Source organism: Oncorhynchus clarkii, chromosome 29, assembly GCF_045791955.1.
Source record: "Oncorhynchus clarkii lewisi isolate Uvic-CL-2024 chromosome 29, UVic_Ocla_1.0, whole genome shotgun sequence".
Classification (NCBI taxonomy): Eukaryota; Metazoa; Chordata; class Actinopteri; order Salmoniformes; family Salmonidae; genus Oncorhynchus; species Oncorhynchus clarkii.
The window spans coordinates 33,138,063-33,151,609 of record NC_092175.1 but is presented as its reverse complement, the minus strand read 5'-3'; the positions used below and the strand labels follow the sequence as shown (position 1 = coordinate 33,151,609).

General features: G+C 49.1%; 1 protein-coding gene across 2 annotated transcripts in view; it reads left to right on the top strand.

Annotated features, from left to right (window-relative positions):
- The window catches only part of LOC139388133 (mucin-2), a 77,828-nt gene that overhangs the window by 27,218 nt on the left and 37,063 nt on the right, over positions 1–13,547 (top strand). The window lies entirely within an intron of this gene.

The window sequence follows — 13,547 nt, the reverse complement described above, 5'->3', positions numbered from 1 at the left end:
CCGTCTATCCCGTCCTTTCAATCACATCCTCCTCTCTTCTCTCCCTCTATCCTGTCCTTTCAATCACATCCTCCTCTCTTCTCTCCCTCTATCCCGTCCTTTCAATCACACCCCCCTCTCTTCTCTACCTCTGTCCTTTCAATCACACCCTCCTCTCTTCTCTCCCTCTGTCCTTTCAATCACACCCTCCTCTCTTCCCTCCGTCTATCCCGTCCTTTCAATCACACCCTCCTCTCTTCTCTCCCTCTATCCCGTTCTTTCAATCACACCCTCCTCTCTTCTCTCCCTCTGTCCTTTCAATCACACCCTCCACTCTTCCCTCCGTCTATCCCGTCCTTTCAATCACACCCTCCTCTCTTCTCTCCCTCTGTCCTTTCAATCACACCCTCCACTCTTCTCTCCGTCTTTCCCATCCTTTCAATCACATCCTCCTCTCTTCCCTCCGTCTATCCCGTCTTTTCAATCACACCATCCTCTCTTCTCTCCCTCTATCCCATCCTCTCAATCACACCCTCCTCTCTTCCCTCCCTCTATCCCATCCTTTCAATCACATCCTCCTCTCTTTTCTCCCTCTATCCTGTCCTTTCAATCACATCCTCCTCTCTTCTCTCCCTCTATCCCGTCCTTTCAATCACACCCTCCTCTCTTCTCTCCCTCTATCCTGTCCTTTCAAATCACATCCTCCTCTCTTCTCTCCCTCTATCCCGTCCTTTCAATCACACCCCCCTCTCTTCTCTACCTCTATCTTGTCGTTTCAATCACACCCTCCTCTCTTCTCTCCCTCTGTCCTTTCAATCACACCCTCCTCTCTTCCCTCCGTCTATCCCATCCTTTCAATCACACCCTCCTCTCTTCTCTCCCTCTGTCCTCTCAATCACACCCTCCTCTCTTCTCTCCCTCTGTCCTTTCAATCACACCCTCCTCTCTTCCCTCCGTCTATCCCGTCCTTTCAATCACACCCTCCTCTCTTCTCTCCCTCTATCCCGTCCTTTCAATCACACCCTCCTCTCTTCTCTCCCTCTGTCCTTTCAATCACACCCTCCACTCTTCCCTCCGTCTATCCCGTCCTTTCAATCACACCCTCCTCTCTTCTCTCCCTCTGTCCTTTCAATCACACCCTCCACTCTTCCCTCCGTCTATCCCGTCCTTTCAATCACATCCTCCTCTCTTCTCTCCCTCTGTCCTTTCAATCACATCCTCCTCTCTTCTCTCCCTCTGTCCTTTCAATCACATCCTCCTCTCTTCTCTCCCTCTATCCCATCCTTTCAATCACATCCTCGTCTCTTCTCTCCCTTTATCTCATCCTTTCAATCACATCCTCGTCTCTTCTCTCCCTCTATCCCGTCCTTTCAATGACATCCTCCTCTCTTCTCTCCCTCTGTCCTTTCAATCACATCCTCCTCTCTTCTCTCCCTCTGTCCTTTCAATCACATCCTCCTCTCTTCTCTCCCTCTATCCCATCCTTTCAATCACATCCTTGTCTCTTCTCTCCCTCTATCCCGTCCTTTCAATCACACCCTCCTCTCTTCCCTCCCTCTGTCCTTTCAATCACATCCTCCTCTCTTCTCTCCCTCTGTCCTTTCAATCACATCCTCCTCTCTTCTCTCCCTCTATCCCATCCTTTCAATCACATCCTCGTCTCTTCTCTCACTCTATCCCGTCCTTTCAATCACACCCTCCTCTCTTCTCTCCCTCTATCCCGTCCTTTCAATCACATCCTCGTCTCTTCTCTCCCTCTATCCCATCCTTTCAATCACATCCTCCTCTCTTCCCTCCGTCTATCCCGTCCTTTCAATCACATCCTCGTCTCTTCTCTCCCTCTTTCCCGTCCTTTCAATCACACCCTCCTCTCTTCCCTCCCTCTGTCCTTTCAATCACATCCTCCTCTCTTCTCTCCCTCTGTCCTTTCAATCACATCCTCGTCTCTTCTCTCCCTCTATCCCGTCCTTTCAATCACATCCTCCTCTCTTCTCTCCCTCTATCCCGTCCTTTCAATCATACCCTCCTCTCTTCCCTCCCTCTATCCCATCCTTTCAATCACATCCTCCTCTCTTCTCTTCCTCTATCCTGTCCTTTCAATCACATCCTCATCTCCCTCCATCCCGTCTTTTCAATCACACCATCCTCTCTTCTCTCCCTCTATCCCATCCTTTCAATCACATCCTCCTCTCTTTTCTCCCCCTGTCCTTTCAATCACATTGTCCTCTCTTCTCTCCCTCTATCCCATCCTTTCAATCACATCCTCCTCTCTTCCCTCCGTCTATCCTGTCCTTTCAATCACATTCTCCTCTCTTCTCTCCCTCTATCCCGTCTTTTCAATCACACCATCCTCTCTTCTCTCCCTCTATCCCATCCTCTCAATCACACCCTCCTCTCTTCCCTCCCTCTATCCCATCCTTTCAATCACATCCTCCTCTCTTTTCTCCCTCTATCCTGTCCTTTCAATCACATCCTCCTCTCTTCTCTCCCTCTATCCCGTCCTTTCAATCACACCCCCCTCTCTTCTCTACCTCTGTCCTTTCAATCACACCCTCCTCTCTTCTCTCCCTCTGTCCTTTCAATCACACCCTCCTCTCTTCCCTCCGTCTATCCCGTCCTTTCAATCACATCCTCCTCTCTTCTCTCCCTCTATCCTGTCCTTTCAATCACATCCTCCTCTCTTCTCTCCCTCTATCCCGTCCTTTCAATCACACCCCCCTCTCTTCTCTACCTCTGTCCTTTCAATCACACCCTCCTCTCTTCTCTCCCTCTGTCCTTTCAATCACACCCTCCTCTCTTCCCTCCGTCTATCCCGTCCTTTCAATCACACCCTCCTCTCTTCTCTCCCTCTATCCCGTTCTTTCAATCACACCCTCCTCTCTTCTCTCCCTCTGTCCTTTCAATCACACCCTCCACTCTTCCCTCCGTCTATCCCGTCCTTTCAATCACACCCTCCTCTCTTCTCTCCCTCTGTCCTTTCAATCACACCCTCCACTCTTCTCTCCGTCTTTCCCATCCTTTCAATCACATCCTCCTCTCTTCCCTCCGTCTATCCCGTCTTTTCAATCACACCATCCTCTCTTCTCTCCCTCTATCCCATCCTCTCAATCACACCCTCCTCTCTTCCCTCCCTCTATCCCATCCTTTCAATCACATCCTCCTCTCTTTTCTCCCTCTATCCTGTCCTTTCAATCACATCCTCCTCTCTTCTCTCCCTCTATCCCGTCCTTTCAATCACACCCTCCTCTCTTCTCTCCCTCTATCCTGTCCTTTCAAATCACATCCTCCTCTCTTCTCTCCCTCTATCCCGTCCTTTCAATCACACCCCCCTCTCTTCTCTACCTCTATCTTGTCCTTTCAATCACACCCTCCTCTCTTCTCTCCCTCTGTCCTTTCAATCACACCCTCCTCTCTTCCCTCCGTCTATCCCATCCTTTCAATCACACCCTCCTCTCTTCTCTCCCTCTGTCCTCTCAATCACACCCTCCTCTCTTCTCTCCCTCTGTCCTTTCAATCACACCCTCCTCTCTTCCCTCCGTCTATCCCGTCCTTTCAATCACACCCTCCTCTCTTCTGTCCCTCTATCCCGTCCTTTCAATCACACCCTCCTCTCTTCTCTCCCTCTGTCCTTTCAATCACACCCTCCACTCTTCCCTCCGTCTATCCCGTCCTTTCAATCACACCCTCCTCTCTTCTCTCCCTCTGTCCTTTCAATCACACCCTCCACTCTTCCCTCCGTCTATCCCGTCCTTTCAATCACATCCTCCTCTCTTCTCTCCCTCTGTCCTTTCAATCACATCCTCCTCTCTTCTCTCCCTCTGTCCTTTCAATCACATCCTCCTCTCTTCTCTCCCTCTATCCCATCCTTTCAATCACATCCTCGTCTCTTCTCTCCCTTTATCTCATCCTTTCAATCACATCCTCGTCTCTTCTCTCCCTCTATCCCGTCCTTTCAATGACATCCTCCTCTCTTCTCTCCCTCTGTCCTTTCAATCACATCCTCCTCTCTTCTCTCCCTCTGTCCTTTCAATCACATCCTCCTCTCTTCTCTCCCTCTATCCCATCCTTTCAATCACATCCTCGTCTCTTCTCTCCCTCTATCCCGTCCTTTCAATCACACCCTCCTCTCTTCCCTCCCTCTGTCCTTTCAATCACATCCTCCTCTCTTCTCTCCCTCTGTCCTTTCAATCACATCCTCCTCTCTTCTCTCCCTCTATCCCATCCTTTCAATCACATCCTCGTCTCTTCTCTCACTCTATCCCGTCCTTTCAATCACACCCTCCTCTCTTCTCTCCCTCTATCCCGTCCTTTCAATCACACCCTCCTCTCTTCTCTCCCTCTATCCCATCCTCGTCTCTTCTCTACCTCTATCTTGTCCTTTCAATCACACCCTCCTCTCTTCTCTCCCTCTGTCCTTTCAATCACACCCTCCTCTCTTCCCTCCGTCTATTCCGTCCTTTCAATCACACCCTCCTCTCTTCCATCCCTCTGTCCTTTCAATCACATCCTCCTCTCTTCTCTCCCTCTGTCTTTTCAATCACATTCTCCTCTCTTCTCTCCCTCTATCCCGTCCTTTCAATCACACCCTCCTCTCTTCTCTCCCTCTATCCCATCCTTTCAATCACATCCTTCTCTCTTCTCTCCCTCTATCCCGTCCTTTCAATCACACCCTCCTCTCTTCCCTCCCTCTATCCCATCCTTTCAATCACATCCTCCTCTCTTCTCTTCCTCTATCCTGTCCTTTCAATCACATCCTCATCTCCCTCCATCCCGTCTTTTCAATCACACCATCCTCTCTTCTCTCCCTCTATCCCATCCTTTCAATCACATCCTCCTCTCTTTTCTCCCCCTGTCCTTTCAATCACATTCTCCTCTCTTCTCTCCCTCTATCCCATCCTTTCAATCACATCCTCCTCTCTTCCCTCCGTCTATCCTGTCCTTTCAATCACATTCTCCTCTCTTCTCTACCTCTATCTCGTCCTTTCAATCACACCCTCCTCTCTTCTCTCCCTCTGTCCTTTCAATCACATCCTCGTCTCTTCTCTCCCTCTATCCCATCCTTTCAATCACATCCTCCTCTCTTCTCTCCCTCTATCCCATCCTTTCAATCACATCCTCGTCTCTTTTCTCCCTCTTTCCCGTCCTTTCAATCACACCCTCCTATCTTCCCTCCCTCTGTCCTTTCAATCACATCCTCCTCTCTTCTCTCCCTCTGTCCTATCAATCACATCCTCGTCTCTTCTCTCCCTCTATCCCGTCCTTTCAATCACATCCTCCTCTCTTCTCTCCCTCTATCCCGTCCTTTCAATCATACCCTCCTCTCTTCCCTCCCTCTATCCCATCCTTTCAATCACATCCTCCTCTCTTCTCTTCCTCTATCCTGTCCTTTCAATCACATCCTCATCTCCCTCCATCCCGTCTTTTCAATCACACCATCCTCTTTTCTCTCCCTCTATCCTATCCTTTCAATCACATCCTCCTCTCTTTTCTCCCCCTGTCCTTTCAATCACATTCTCCTCTCTTCTCTCCCTCTATCCCATCCTTTCAATCACATCCTCCTCTCTTCCCTCCGTCTATCCTGTCCTTTCAATCACATTCTCCTCTCTTCTCTCCCTCTATCCCGTCTTTTCAATCACACCATCCTCTCTTCTCTCCCTCTATCCCATCCTCTCAATCACACCCTCCTCTCTTCCCTCCCTCTATCCCATCCTTTCAATCACATCCTCCTCTCTTTTCTCCCTCTATCCTGTCCTTTCAATCACATCCTCCTCTTTTCTCTCCCTCTATCCCGTCCTTTCAATCACACCCTCCTCTCTTCTCTCCCTCTATCCTGTCCTTTCAATCACATCCTCCTCTCTTCTCTCCCTCTATCCCGTCCTTTCAATCACACCCCCCTCTCTTCTCTACCTCTGTCCTTTCAATCACACCCTCCTCTCTTCTCTCCCTCTGTCCTTTCAATCACACCCTCCTCTCTTCCCTCCGTCTATCCCGTCCTTTCAATCACATCCTCCTCTCTTCTCTCCCTCTATCCTGTCCTTTCAATCACATCCTCCTCTCTTCTCTCCCTCTATCCCGTCCTTTCAATCACACCCCCCTCTCTTCTCTACCTCTGTCCTTTCAATCACACCCTCCTCTCTTCTCTCCCTCTGTCCTTTCAATCACACCCTCCTCTTTTCTCTCCCTCTGTCCTTTCAATCACACCCTCCTCTCTTCCCTCCGTCTATCCCGTCCTTTCAATCACACCCTCCTCTCTTCTCTCCCTCTATCCCGTTCTTTCAATCACACCCTCCTCTCTTCTCTCCCTCTGTCCTTTCAATCACACCCTCCACTCTTCCCTCCGTCTATCCCGTCCTTTCAATCACACCCTCCTCTCTTCTCTCCCTCTGTCCTTTCAATCACACCCTCCACTCTTCCCTCCGTCTATCCCGTCCTTTCAATCACATCCTCCTCTCTTCTCTCCCTCTGTCCTTTCAATCACACCCTCCTCTCTTCTCTCCCTCTGTCCTTTCAATCACACCCTCCTCTCTTCTAACCCTCTGTCCTTTCAATCACACCCTCCTCTCTTCCCTCCGTCTATCCCGTCCTTTCAATCACACCCTCCTCTCTTCTCTCCCTCTATCCCGTTCTTTCGATCACACCCTCCTCTCTTCTCTCCCTCTGTCCTTTCAATCACACCCTCCACTCTTCCCTCCGTCTATCCCGTCCTTTCAATCACACCCTCCTCTCTTCTCTCCCTCTGTCCTTTCAATCACACCCTCCACTCTTCCCTCCGTCTATCCCGTCCTTTCAATCACATCCTCCTCTCTTCTCTCCCTCTGTCCTTTCAATCACATCCTCCTCTCTTCTCTCCCTCTGTCCTTTCAATCACATCCTCCTCTCTTCTCTCCCTCTATTCCATCCTTTCAATCACACCGTCCTCTCTTCCCTCCGTCTATCCCGTCCTTTCAATCACACCCTCCTCTCTTCTCTCCCTCTATCCCGTTCTTTCAATCACACCCTCCTCTCTTCTCTCCCTCTGTCCTTTCAATCACACCCTCCACTCTTCCCTCCGTCTATCCCGTCCTTTCAATCACACCCTCCTCTCTTCTCTCCCTCTGTCCTTTCAATCACACCCTCCACTCTTCCCTCCGTCTATCCCGTCCTTTCAATCACACCCTCGTCTCTTCTCTCCCTCTTTCCCGTCCTTTCAATCACACCCTCCTCTCTTCCCTCCCTCTGTCCTTTCAATCACATCCTCCTCTCTTCTCTCCCTCTGTCCTATCAATCACATCCTCGTCTCTTCCCTCCCTCTATCCCATCCTTTCAATCACATCCTCCTCTCTTCTCTTCCTCTATCCTGTCCTTTCAATCACATCCTCATCTCCCTCCATCCCATCTTTTCAATCACACCATCCTCTTTTCTCTCCCTCTATCCCATCCTTTCAATCACATCCTCCTCTCTTTTCTCCCCCTGTCCTTTCAATCACATTCTCCTCTCTTCTCTCCCTCTATCCCATCCTTTCAATCACATCCTCCTCTCTTCCCTCCGTCTATCCTGTCCTTTCAATCACATTCTCCTCTCTTCTCTCCCTCTATCCCGTCTTTTCAATCACACCATCCTCTCTTCTCTCCCTCTATCCCATCCTCTCAATCACACCCTCCTCTCTTCCCTCCCTCTATCCCATCCTTTCAATCACATCCTCCTCTCTTTTCTCCCTCTATCCTGTCCTTTCAATCACATCCTCCTCTTTTCTCTCCCTCTATCCCGTCCTTTCAATCACACCCTCCTCTCTTCTCTCCCTCTATCCTGTCCTTTCAATCACATCCTCCTCTTTTCTCTCCCTCTATCCCGTCCTTTCAATCACACCCTCCTCTCTTCTCTCCCTCTATCCTGTCCTTTCAATCACACCCCCCTCTCTTCTCTACCTCTGTCCTTTCAATCACACCCTCCTCTCTTCTCTCCCTCTGTCCTTTCAATCACACCCTCCTCTCTTCCCTCCGTCTATCCCGTCCTTTCAATCACATCCTCCTCTCTTCTCTCCCTCTATCCTGTCCTTTCAATCACATCCTCCTCTCTTCTCTCCCTCTATCCCGTCCTTTCAATCACACCCCCCTCTCTTCTCTACCTCTGTCCTTTCAATCACACCCTCCTCTCTTCTCTCCCTCTGTCCTTTCAATCACACCCTCCTCTCTTCCCTCCGTCTATCCCGTCCTTTCAATCACATCCTCCTCTCTTCCCTCCGTCTATCCCGTCCTTTCAATCACACCCTCCTCTCTTCTCTCCCTCTATCCCGTTCTTTCAATCACACCCTCCTCTCTTCTCTCCCTCTGTCCTTTCAATCACACCCTCCACTCTTCCCTCCGTCTATCCCGTCCTTTCAATCACACCCTCCTCTCTTCTCTCCCTCTGTCCTTTCAATCACACCCTCCACTCTTCCCTCCGTCTATCCCGTCCTTTCAATCACATCCTCCTCTCTTCTCTCCCTCTGTCCTTTCAATCACACCCTCCTCTCTTCTCTCCCTCTGTCCTTTCAATCACACCCTCCTCTCTTCTAACCCTCTGTCCTTTCAATCACACCCTCCTCTCTTCCCTCCGTCTATCCCATCCTTTCAATCACACCCTCCTCTCTTCTCTCCCTCTATCCCGTTCTTTCGATCACACCCTCCTCTCTTCTCTCCCTCTGTCCTTTCAATCACACCCTCCACTCTTCCCTCCGTCTATCCCGTCCTTTCAATCACACCCTCCTCTCTTCTCTCCCTCTGTCCTTTCAATCACACCCTCCACTCTTCCCTCCGTCTATCCCGTCCTTTCAATCACATCCTCCTCTCTTCTCTCCCTCTGTCCTTTCAATCACATCCTCCTCTCTTCTCTCCCTCTGTCCTTTCAATCACATCCTCCTCTCTTCTCTCCCTCTATTCCATCCTTTCAATCACACCCTCCTCTCTTCCCTCCGTCTATCCCGTCCTTTCAATCACACCCTCCTCTCTTCTCTCCCTCTATCCCGTTCTTTCAATCACACCCTCCTCTCTTCTCTCCCTCTGTCCTTTCAATCACACCCTCCACTCTTCCCTCCGTCTATCCCGTCCTTTCAATCACACCCTCCTCTCTTCTCTCCCTCTGTCCTTTCAATCACACCCTCCACTCTTCCCTCCGTCTATCCCGTCCTTTCAATCACATCCTCCTCTCTTCTCTCCCTCTGTCCTTTCAATCACACCCTCCTCTCTTCTCTCCCTCTGTCCTTTCAATCACACCCTCCTCTCTTCTCTCCCTCTGTCCTTTCAATCACACCCTCCTCTCTTCCCTCCGTCTATCCCGTCCTTTCAATCACACCCTCCTCTCTTCTCTCCCTCTATCCCGTTCTTTCAATCACACCCTCCTCTCTTCTCTCCCTCTGTCCTTTCAATCACACCCTCCACTCTTCCCTCCGTCTATCCCGTCCTTTCAATCACATCCTCCTCTCTTCTCTCCCTCTGTCCTTTCAATCACATCCTCCTCTCTTCTCTCCCTCTGTCCTTTCAATCACATCCTCCTCTCTTCTCTCCCTCTATCCCATCCTTTCAATCACATCCTCGTCTCTTCTCTCCCTCTATCCCATCCTTTCAATCACATCCTCGTCTCTTCTCTCCCTCTATCCCGTCCTTTCAATGACATCCTCGTCTCTTCTCTCCCCCTATCCCGTCCTTTCAATCACATCCTCCTCTCTTCTCTCCCTCTGTCCTTTCAATCACCTCCTCTCTTCTCTCCCTCTATCCCATCCAAAATTCCTCATCTCTTCTCTCCCTCTATCCCGTCCTTTCAATCACACCCTCCTCTCTTCCCTCCCTCTGTCCTTTCAATCACATCCTCCTCTCTTCTCTCCCTCTGTCCTTTCAATCACATCCTCGTCTCTTCTCTCCCTCTATCCCGTCCTTTCAATCACACCCTCCTCTCTTCTCTCCCTCTATCCCGTCCTTTCAATCACACCCTCCTCTCTTCTCTCCCTCTATCCCATCCTTTCAATCACATCCTCGTCTCTTCTCTCCCTCTATCCCGTCCTTTCAATCACACCCTCCTCTCTTCTCTCCCTCTATCCCGTCCTTTCAATCACACCCTCCTCTCTTCTCTCCCTCTATCCCATCCTTTCAATCACATCCTCGTCTCTTCTCTCCCTCTATCCCGTCCTTTCAATCACACCCTCCTCTCTTCTCTCCCTCTATCCCTTCCTTTCAATCACACCCTCCTCTCTTCTCTCCCTCTATCCAATCCTTTCAATCACATCCTCGTCTCTTCTCTCCCTCTATCCCGTCCTTTCAATCACACCCTCCTCTCTTCTCTCCCTTTATCCCGTCCTTTCCATTCTCTCCACTTTTTTGGTCCAATTCCTGTTAATCTCTCTCTCTCTCGCTGTCTCGCTCTCTCGCTGTCTCGCTCTCTCGCTCTGTCACGCTCTGTCTGTGTGTGTGTTCTTGTCTGTCTGTGTGTCTGTGTGTCTGTGTGTCTCTGTGAGCCATTAATGTGTGTATGTGTTAATCTCTCTCTCTCTCGCTGTCTCGCTCTCTCGCTGTCTCGCTCTCTCGCTCTGTCTCGCTCTGTCACGCTCTGTCTGTGTGTGTGTTCTTGTCTGTCTGTGTGTCTGTGTGTCTGTGTGTCTGTGTGAGTCATTAATGTGTGTATGTGCCAATTTATATGTATAAATGAGCTGTTTTAATTAAATATGTAGGAGGTAGAGTATTATTTTAAATTGAGAAGTGTGGTTGTCACATGTTTTGTGCATAAGTGTGTGTGAAGGAGGGGTTGTTGTTGTGGATGTGGGGGGGTTAACTCCGTTTTCACGCTATCTTAAAAAGAGGGAGAAGATTTTCTGCATTGTCATGGCAACCCTGTGCACATAGCAAGTGCGAGCCAGGGTGGACACTGTCTCACCTGCCCCTGATCCTCCACTCTGTAGAGCACAGTATTGACCATGATCCTCCACTCTGTAGAGCACAGTATAGACCATGATCCTCCACTCTGTAGAGCACAGTATTGACCATGATCCTCCACTCTGTAGAGCACAGTATAGACCATGATCCTCCACTCTGTAGAGCACAGTATTGACCCTGATCCTCCACTCTGTAGAGCACAGTATTGACCATGATCCTCCGCTCTGTAGAGCACAGTATTGACCATGATCCTCCACTCTGTAGAGCACAGTATTGACCCTGATCCTCCACTCTGAAGAGCACAGGATTGACCATGATCCTCCACTCTGAAGAGCACAGTATTGACCATGATCCTCCACTCTGTAGAGCACAGTATTGACCATGATCCTCCACTCTGTAGAGCACAGTATTGACCATGATCCTCCACTCTGTAGAGCACAGTATAGACCATGATCCTCCACTCTGTAGAGCACAGTATTGACCCTGATCCTCCACTCTGTAGAGCACAGTATTGACCCTGATCCTCCGCTCTGTAGAGCACAGTATTGACCATGATCCTCCACTCTGTAGAGCACAGTATTGACCATGATCCTCCACTCTGTAGAGCACAGTATAGACCATGATCCTCCACTCTGTAGAGCACAGTATTGACCATGATCCTCCACTCTGTAGAGCACAGTATAGACCATGATCCTCCACTCTGTAGAGCACAGTATTGACCCTGATCCTCCACTCTGTAGAGCACAGTATTGACCATGATCCTCCGCTCTGTAGAGCACAGTATTGACCATGATCCTCCACTCTGTAGAGCACAGTATTGACCCTGATCCTCCACTCTGAAGAGCACAGGATTGACCATGATCCTCCACTCTGAAGAGCACAGTATTGACCATGATCCTCCACTCTGTAGAGCACAGTATTGACCATGATCCTCCACTCTGTAGAGCACAGTATTGACCATGATCCTCCACTCTGTAGAGCACAGTATAGACCATGATCCTCCACTCTGTAGAGCACAGTATTGACCCTGATCCTCCACTCTGTAGAGCACAGTATTGACCCTGATCCTCCGCTCTGTAGAGCACAGTATTGACCATGATCCTCCACTCTGTAGAGCACAGTATTGACCATGATCCTCCACTCTGTAGAGCACAGTATTGACCCTGATCCTCCACTCTGAAGAGCACAGGATTGACCATGATCCTCCACTCTGAAGAGCACAGTATTGACCCTGATCCTCCACTCTGTAGAGCACAGTATTGACCATGATCCTCCACTCTGTAGAGCACAGTATTGACCCTGATCCTCCACTCTGTAGAGCACAGTATTGACCATGATCCTCCACTCTGAGCACAGCATTGACCACTCAGATGTGGCTCCTTCCAGGAACCCACGGCTGATCCTTCAAACATAAGTTCACAAATGTTTATATACTGAACAAAAATATAAACGCAACATGCAACAATTTCTAAGATTTAACTGAGTTACAGTTCATATAAAGAAATCAGTCAATAATATAAAAACAAATCATTAGGCCCTAATCATGGATTTCACATGCCTGGGAATACAGATCTGTTGGTCACAGATATATAAAACAAAGAGAAGAAGCTAGTTGCATGGAACAGGAAACCAGTCAGTATCTGGTGTGACCACCATATCACTCATGCAGCGCGACACATCTCCTTCTCATAAAGTTGATCAGGCTGTTGAGTCTGGCCTGTGGAAGGCTGTCCCACTCCTCTTCAATGGCTGTGAGAAGTTGCTGGATATTGGCGGAAACTGGAGCACGAGATCATGCACGTCGATCCATAGCATCCCAAACATGCTCAATGGGTGACATGTCTGGTGAGTATGCAGGACTTGGAGGAACTGGGACATTTTCAGCTTCCAGGAATTGTCTACAGGTCCTTGCGACATCGGTACGTGTATTATCATGCTGAAACATGAGGTGATGGTTGCGGATGAATGGCACGACAATGGGCCTCAGGATCTTGTCACGGTATGTCTGTGCATTCAAATTGCCGTCGAAAAATGCAATTGTGTTCGTTGTCCATATTTTGTGCCTGCCCATACCATAACCCCACCGCCACCATGGGGCACTCTGTTCACAACATTGACACCAACAAACCACTCGCCCACAAGACGCCATACACATGGTCTGCGGTTGTGAGGCTGGTTGGATGTCCTGACAAATTCTCAAAAACGATGTTGGAGGTGGCTTATGGTAGAGAAATAACATTTATATTCTATGGCACCAGCTCTGGTGGACATTCCTGCAGTCAGTATGCCAACTGCACTCTCTCTCAAAACTTGAGACATCTGTGGCATTGTGTTGTGTGACAAAACGGAACATTTTTGAATGGCCTTTTATTGTCCACAGCACAAGGTGCACTTGTGTAATGATCATGCTGTTTTAATGATTATCCTGGCAAAGGAGAAATGCTCGCTAGCAGGGATGTAAACAAATTTGTGCACATTTTTGAGAATGTTTTGGGGCATACGTACAATTTCTGGGATCTGTTATCACAGTGAAACATGGGACCAACACTTAACATGTTGCGTATATACGTGTTTTTGTTCTGTGTAGAATAGTCTGAATAAGCACATAAGAAATTCATCTAAATTAAACATGCCTATGTGGTCTTCAGCGTGCTTACATTTTTCTAAGTAAGAATACTGATTCAAAA